Below are 8,155 nucleotides of genomic sequence, written 5' to 3' on the forward strand. Positions count from 1 at the left end.
CCTCCGGCACTGGCCCCCGCCCCGCCCCGCCCCTCCCCTTTCCCCCCGCTCCCCCCCCCCCCCCCGGCCGGGGGCGGCGAGAGAAGGGGAGGGGAGGGGAGGAGAGGCGAGAGAAGGGGAGGGGAGGGGTCCCACCCAGCGATTGTGGCGCCGGCCGCCGAGAGGAGCGAGGAGCGCTGGGAGCTGGAGGGGCGGGGGGAGGGGAAAGGAGGAAAGGGGAGGGGCGGGGCGGGGCGGGGGCCAGTGCCGGAGGTGACGGGAGCCCCGGCAGCGGCGGCGCGGGAGACAATACCCGGGCGGGGAGGCGACGTCTGCGGCCCGGTAAGTGGGAGACTCGGGCGGCCAGCGGGGAGGCTTGGCCGCAACTAGGGGTGGGGGGAGATCCGGAGCCCACGCGGCTGCCGCTGGACAGGGGGGCGCCCCGGGAAGGGGGGGGCACACCCACCCCTCCCTCCTTTGCCTGGCCCCTTGGAGCCCGGAGGCCCGGGGCACGCGCGCGCACACACAGGCATGCACACCCACACACATGCATGTACATCCACCCGCAGGAGCGCACACACTCCGGGACACACCCACTGTGACCTGACACGGAGGGCACACATGCTGCCATGAAGGGACCAGGAGACTCGTGCATTCCCCAACATACATGGAGGGACACACTCACAGAGGCATGCATTGAGAGGGGCAGAGGGACACAGAGAAACTGAGGCCTGAGGAGCGCAGCAGGGGCACCCGAGGTCACTGGGCCACTCTACCTTTTCTAGACGCTGCAGCTTTGTCCTAGGTGACTTGCCAGAGAAGCTGCTCTGGCCTCTCTGGCCTCCACCACACCCTTCTTTTCTTTGACCTCTTTCGCTTCCTTGTTCCCTACCTAGCCCATCTCCCTGCCCCTCTCTATGGCTGACTGAGCAGCTGCCCGTCCTACCCTCCCAACCATGGTGGAGGTGGGAATGGGAAGGGAAGTGCCCCCAAATAATTTGGGGAGGCACTCCCCAAATTTGAGGAGTGTTCCCAAATGATATGTTCTCAAGGTAGGATGCTCCCCAAATTGCTGTGCACCCATCACAAATTAACCTGGGGGGGCGCTTATCTATGTGAGAGGTAGAGAGGAAAGGGAGCCCCTCTCCATGAGAAAGGAAAACAGAATAGCCCTTTAATTTTAGTTCTGAAGATACTCTCCCAGCACACATGGCCATTCATTTGCCTGTTGACTCCCTTGGAGTTTGCCTTCATCCTCCTTCTGGGTCATCTGTTCCTTCCTTCCTCTTTCTCACCTCCATTCTAGCTGGAGTCTTCAGTGAATTGAGGATTCTGAAGTGATTTGCCTTGACTTGGAGTGAGGCACATTTGTTGGAGAAATATCCTACCGTTTGTGGAAGCACAGAATGTTAAAACTGGAGGGTTTGCGTGTGTATGTGTTTTTGTTGTTGTTATAAATTATCTGTCTAGTCTAATTCTTTCATTTTAAATATGGGAGAACTGAGAACCAGACTTGGAAGGAACTCACCCGAGGTCATTGGGGTAGCAAGTTGCCAAGCTAGGATCCAAACCTACGACCTCAGACGCTGCTAGTCCCCTCCTCACACTGCCTACCTGTATATAACCAGCACTGAAATAGGAAAGCTGGAATGGGGGGGGGGGAACGCCTCCGAGTTTCAGGAAGGCATGCAGTAGACCTCCCTTTGATGTAGAGCCTGATGGGACAGAAGTATGAGTGCCCCTTTGCTCCTTTTGGGTACTGACCAGGGCTCTGACTAGGAACAAGTCCGTGGAAAGCTTTTGAGGGTGCATAGGTCAAATACCTGCTAAGGCCAGAACAGGGAAAATAATGATTGGAAAGGTATTGCACGCTAAGATTGAATTTGGCTTCACACCTTCTCAGGGTAGGCCTAGAGTATTGAGACACCATATGGGAAACAGCCTTCACTCTTCCTTGATCCTGAGTAATGCCCATTGGCTCAGTACGTTCTGGAACCACCATTTTCAGCAAACTGTAGCTTCGTGCAGACTAGATGACCTGAAGCCTAGAGCAGGGACCCACTGTTCTCAACGCCTCCTTGTTACCTACCTGACAACAGTTCCTGTCTTTATTAAGCACTTCCTGTATACTGCGTGTAGGAAGGATAGCAAAGATAGGATTCCTGTCCTCCAGAAGGTGATGTCAACAGTCAGCTACAGCAAGGGGTCAGATATACTATACACATTCTGTATTCTATTACAAGTGCATTATTACGGCACAAAACAATGCCCCGTGAGGTCTGGGAGCAAAGTCATTACCAGCAGGAGGGATGAGGAAGACTTCTTGGAGAAGTGGCCTTGACATTGAGGCTAGAAGAATAGAAAAAGAAATGGGCAGGTAAGAGAGTGAGAAGAACCCGTTGGGGGGGGGGGGAGGAGTATATAAGCCAAAAGGCCAATGGAGTGACTGACTGCAGATGGTGAAGGCTGGGAATGACAGACAAGGGGCATCAAGGAACCCCCACAGTTTTCTGAGCAGACAGATATGACCAGACATCGTCTATGAGGACGATGCTTCAGGCAGCCATACAAAGAATGGATCAGAGACCACTGTCCATGGGAACACCTGGTAGGCTGTTGCAGTCATTCAGATGTGACTTATACTAAACTGTGGTTGGCTGTTCTGCTCTAGTTTAAACCAACTTCTAGAGATGGCATGGTCTAGTGTAAAGAGGCAGAAGACTTGAGGTCGAATCCCACCTCTGATAGTTTACTTCCTGTGTGACTTGGGCAAGTCTCTTCCCTTCCCTGGGCCTCAGTTTCCCCCTGTAAAATGAAGGGCTTGGACTAGATAGTTCTGGCTTTAGATCTAGGAACTATAATTCTCTCTTTCCTAAATCCCAATAGCAGTGACCTGTGTCCCACATAGTATTTGGGTTCTGTTGTAGGGATGAAACACTTGCTGGTACATTAGGGCCAGCACTCTACAGGTCTTGGTACCATGCTGCTCATGGCAGGAACTATGTCAGAAACTGAATTGAATATCTCCTTGGGGCTTCCAAGAGGAAAAGGACCAGCTGGACAGGAGAGAACCTCTCAAGGGCTCCCAGACAGGTAGCTTGAGGATTCCTGTGCTGCTGAGTGAGTGTCCTAAGGCTCAGGAAGGGCCCCCTGGCCCAGATCACACCACTGGCATGTTCTGCCCTTGAACCCAAGCCTTCTGATTTCAGACCCAATGCCCTTTTTAGTAAGCTGTCCTGTGGCTCTTCAAAGGCCAATGAAATGCTGAGTGAGAACAGTATAGCTGTGCCAGGTTGGATGGATGTTTTCTCACAATTTCAGGATGGCAGGCAATTTGGGTCCTCAGGAAAATGGTGCTCCTTCAGATCATTGCTAGTTTGTATTCCTCCCCCCAGTACCCAAGAGTTCCTCCCCCCAACTGGAACCCTGAACTTACCCAAATGAGGACTTTGTTTTATCATTGATATTGGGGAACTTTGGATCTGGAAACCAAAGGGGGTTGGGAAGGGGAGCCAAATTGCATCTCCTTGGACTTCTTGGAGAAACTCAATTATGCTAAGTAAGTGTCACCATTGAGTGACCTGCCCCCCCCACAATCCTTGAATTTGACCCCTCCTTGCATGCCAGTTAGCCCCAAGTATCCTTAGTTGATGAGGGGGGAGGAGAAAGCATATGGTTGGGGGCCCCTACCCTCTGTCTCTAGAATGGTGTGGCAACATATGAGAAAGAACCCTGGGCTGGGATACCTAGATTCAAGTTATTTTATTTGTGGCACTGGATCAGGGGGTTCTCTCTGAGCCTCAGTTTCCTCAAATGAGGGGATTGGCCTATGCCAGGAGTGGGGAGCCTGTGGCCTCGAGGTCATATGTGGCCCTCTAAGTCCTTACTGTGGCCCTTTGACTTCATCCAAATTTGTTCTGTGAAGTTTGGACTCAATCAGAGGGCCACCCTTGAGGACCTAGAGGGCCACATGTGCCATCTACGCTACAGGTTCCCCACACCTGGGCCCTAGGTGACCCAGGAAGGGGCCCTTCCAGCATTACCATGACCATGGGAAGTGCCAGCCACAGATTACTTAGCAGCGTATTCAGTGTTAGCAACACTCTGAAGGTGTGAGCGGGGAGCGGCCTTATGGTGACCATGAAAGTGGGAGTGAGTCAGGGAAGCCTCAAGCTCATTTCACTCATTCCCCTGTGTCAAGCCCTGAAAACCAGGACATGTGTGAGTTAATGGTTCACAGCTTCCTCCTCCCACCCACCTCTCTGGTCAGGTGCTCTTATGGAAAACTCCTTCGACTTAGTCCCTTGGCCTCTGCTTCAAAAATGCAGACGGAGAACAGCTGGTCATCATGTTCTATCTAGCAATTCTCCAAAGTAGTGGCAGTTATGGAAACAGATGTTTGTAGAAAACTCAGGCTCTGGGCTGGAAAGGACCTTGGTAATGAGGCAGAGTGGACAGAACATTGGGTTTGGGGTCAGGGCCTAGCTTCTTGCCATTAGGAGCCATCTGCCCTTGGGCAACTCATGTATTAACCTCCCTGCTCTTCGTTTTGCTTTTTTTTTTGGAGGGCAGTGACTTGCCCAAGGTCACACGGCTAGTTTTTGTGTCAAGTGTCTGAGGCCAGATTTGAACTCAGGTCCTCCTGACTCCAGGGCCGGCGCTCTATTCACTGCACCACTTGGCCGCCTTGTTGCTCTTCATTTTGTCACCTGAAAAATCAGGGGCTTGGATCAGAGCTCTAGAACTCTAAGGGTCCCTTCTGGCTCCACAGGCCCAGAGGGGGCAAGCGATTTACACCAGGTCACACAGCTACCAAGTGGCAGAGCCATGACTAGAATCATTGTCTTCTTCTCTTCTAGGTTTCTGTTCTCCCAGTTGAATAATCTCAGAACCATTTTTGTCTTTCCTCACATGTCTTATTTTTCTAACCAGTGAATTAGGAATAAAGGAATTTCAAGTAGGGAGGAAATAAGGCCTTTAGGCTGAAAGGGGAAAGGAAGCAGAATGCTAGCCAAGTAAGCTGCAAAGTGTTTGGGGTTCTTTTCCGTGAGTGGGGAAAGCTTCTCAGCTGACAATCTTCTGTTTCCAGCCCAGAGTCCAGGAAATGCCCCTGAAGGAGAAGGGTCTGGGAGCTTGATACTGGGCTACAAGTGGAGGATTTCCTCATTTGGAGGGGCATAGGCTTCAGAGCAGACAGGAACCTCAGAGGTCATCTGGTCCAACTTCTTTATTTTTATAGAGGAAGAATTCTCAAATCCAGAGAGGGAAGGGACTTGTCCAAGGTCACACAGCTAATGTCTTGAAGCAGATCTGAGGAAATAGCATGATATAGTAAAAAAAAAAATGCTAGCACTAGTGGCCTAGACCCTGCATTCCTGCTTCCTCTCTGTGTGACCTTGAGTGACTTCTTATCTGTAGCCTCAGAGACCTCTTCAACAGAATGAGGGGCTCAAACTCAATTTCTTGGGCTTCTCTCAGCTCTAGATCAAGGATCCTAGGTCTGAGGTGGGATTTGAACTCAGGAAGTTGGGTCTTCTTGACTCCAGGCCAAGCACTCTATCCACTGCAATGCCACCTAGCTGTCCCTAGGGAGAGGTAGGTGGGTATATATATATATGTGGATGAGGGTGTTGGGTGTGTATGTATGTGTGTGGAGGGGTAGATGTGGTGGGGTATGTATGTGTGGGGGTATGGATATGGGGGGTGTATGGATGTGAGGGGGGATACATTTTTTTTTGCTTTTTTTTTTTTTTTGGAGGGAGGAAGGCAGGGAAGTTGGGGTATGTGTGTGGGTGGGAGGGTGTCCCACCCTGCTTCTAAGCATCAGAGTCCTCTCTCAGCTGCCTAATTTCCCTGAGGCAGTCATTCTTTACTGGAGAATACATATTTGGAACCCAACTGACAGCCACAGGGCCACAAGATTGGGCATCAGAGGATTGGGGTTCAAATGGGATGCTGTTGCTTATTGGCTCCATGACTGACTCTCTGGCCCTCAGTTTCCTCTTCTGGAAAATGAACGCATCATTCTAACTGAACTCTAGGTATAGCAGCCCTTTTGTTCATGGGTGGTCCCTGTGGCCCAGTAGAGTGAAAAGAGATTGGGGAGCAAACTGACCTGAGGCCCAGGCTACCTTAGGCCAGGCCAGGAGCATGGGGCAGCTCAGAAATGCTGGCCTGGTAGATTCTGCCCTGGGAGGAGAGTCTCACGGCAGGCTCCCTATGTCAAGGCACCAACACTGAAATGGGCAGACACATGCCAAGTATGCATAAAGTCGTTTTGAATGGGGAAGCAGAGCCATCACCCTGGGCTAACTGTATCTATTCCTTTGTTCAGGAAGCACTTATGTGTTGGGAACTGTGCTGGGCCCTAGGAATGCAAAGACAAAGGCCAAAGTGAGACAGTTGTCCTCACTGGGAGCTGCTGCATGCCCACGGACAGATAAATAAATACAGAAGGATTGAGGGGGGGCAGCATTAAGTACTAGGAAAATGAGAGAGGCCTAGTAAAGGAGATGGTGCCCTCCTAGAAAGAGGAGAGTGAAGGAAAGGGCTAGGGGCTAGGGAGAATCCTCTTGAATTGGAGATGCCCATAGGAAGGCCAATTAGAAATGCCCGCTAGGCAGTTGGTGATGGAGGCCAATCAAGCTCCTGGTTCTACTCCCCAGCCTTGATTATTCCATCTTTCAGATGGGATAGTAACCCTAGCCTCTCATACCTGCAGATAATACTGTGCTGGAAAACATTTTTGAAAATAAAAAGCCTCCCCTACATGGCTCTGTTTTGCTGCTCAAACGCCTCTTGGCATTAGACCTCTTTTGGGAACACTGCCCCAAAGCCCACGTAGGTGGGGTTCACCTGGCCAGAGGACCCCTCAGCCAGTAGTGTGGCAATACCCAGTAGAATGGGGCATCTGCCTTTGGCATTACTGGAGACTTGTGGACCACTCCTGCCTCTGCTGATTGCTAGCTGTATGGCCCTGATCTAGTCCTTTCCTGTCTGTAGGCCTCAAGATTCTGTATCTTTAGAATGAAGGGCTTGGACTAGCTTGCCTCAGAGGCTTCTTTGATCCTGAAAGAACTGCCAGCCAGTTGTATGGGCCTACACTCCCTAGGAGCACAGAAATACTGCAGTAAAGCTCCTAGTGAGATGAAGTCAGTCCAGTAACCCATTTTGACACCAAGAGGAGCTAAAGGCCAAAGACGTTTGGTCACTTGCCCAGGCCCAAACTGCAAGTCAGGATGGGGCCACAGTTAGCCCAGCCTGCCTTTCAGGCCCAAGGCTGGCAATTGGTTCTGTGGTAAGCTGAGGTTGCAAACTGGGTTAGCTGTTTTGTGACTTCTTTGGGAATGAGGCTGAAGCCAGACTTAGCAGAGCTTGTCAGACTGAGCTTGTCCCTCTGTAGGGTTGCTAAAAGAACTCTGGTGACCGGTAGGCTGTCCTCCATCTCCTCTGAGGACAAGCTGAAACTGGAGCAGGCTGGATTTAGGAAAGCTTGGAGGAAGAACAGACTGCCAGGGCCATTCAGTACTTGGGTGAGTAACCAGGGAATGCTGGTACAAGCTCCTTCCACAGAGATGGTTTTGAAATCAGGAGAGTGAGAGACCAAGCTTGCCTGAAGGCAGATGGGTGTACCAGATGACCAGGGAGAAAAGTTTCTGGATTGGTGACTCTGGTCCTGTGGAAATTACAGACACTCCCAGTCCTGCCCAAAGCCCCTCTGAGGTAAGTCAGGGGCTGTTGGTGCAGGCTCCAGGAGAGGCTGAGGGCCACTGAGTCCGAGGTACTGGGCAAGATCCCAGCTCTGCTGTCTACACTGCACCTCCATGATCATGGGCAGGATACCTCCCTCTCCGGGCTTCTTTTTCCTCCTCTGTAAAATGAAAGGGTTGGGCTATACAATCTGAAGGACCCTTTCAGCTTGAGAATCTAGAATTCTGTGATGTGCTGGGCCCCCAGCCAAGGTAAGATGTACTGGTGCACTGGGGGCTGGGTCAGGGTGGATAGAAGACAGGGTTTGAACTCCCTCCCTCCCTCCCTCCTTCCTTCCCTTCCTTTCTTCCTCTTTCCCTTCCTCCTTTTTCTCCTTCCTCTTCTTTCCTTCCCTTTCTTCTTTCCTCCCTCCCTCCTCCTCTTCCTCCCTTCCTTCCCCTTCACTCCCTCCTCTTCCTCTCCCTCC

The 8,155-nt window shown here is 51.6% G+C and overlaps 1 protein-coding gene across 5 annotated transcripts in view; it reads left to right on the forward strand.

The window, feature by feature from the left end:
• The first annotated feature begins 210 nt into the window (after window positions 1-210).
• AMER1 (APC membrane recruitment protein 1) overlaps window positions 211-8,155 on the forward strand; it is a 25,490-nt gene continuing 17,545 nt past the window's right edge. Inside the window, exons 1-3 of one of the 5 annotated variants that reach the window (XM_069108276.1) lie at window positions 211-321; window positions 5,458-5,578; window positions 7,382-7,511. The gene's annotated coding sequence lies outside the window, so the exon portion shown is untranslated. The remainder of the gene's footprint in view (window positions 322-5,457; window positions 5,579-7,381; window positions 7,512-8,155) is intronic. The other 4 variants (XM_069108275.1, XM_069108277.1, XM_069108274.1 and 1 more) reach the window with 4 other exon arrangements.

This window comes from Petaurus breviceps, unplaced genomic scaffold, assembly GCF_028583685.1.
Source record: "Petaurus breviceps papuanus isolate PSGF00001 unplaced genomic scaffold, PetGlider_PUasm1.0 90339, whole genome shotgun sequence".
Classification (NCBI taxonomy): domain Eukaryota; kingdom Metazoa; phylum Chordata; class Mammalia; order Diprotodontia; family Petauridae; genus Petaurus; species Petaurus breviceps.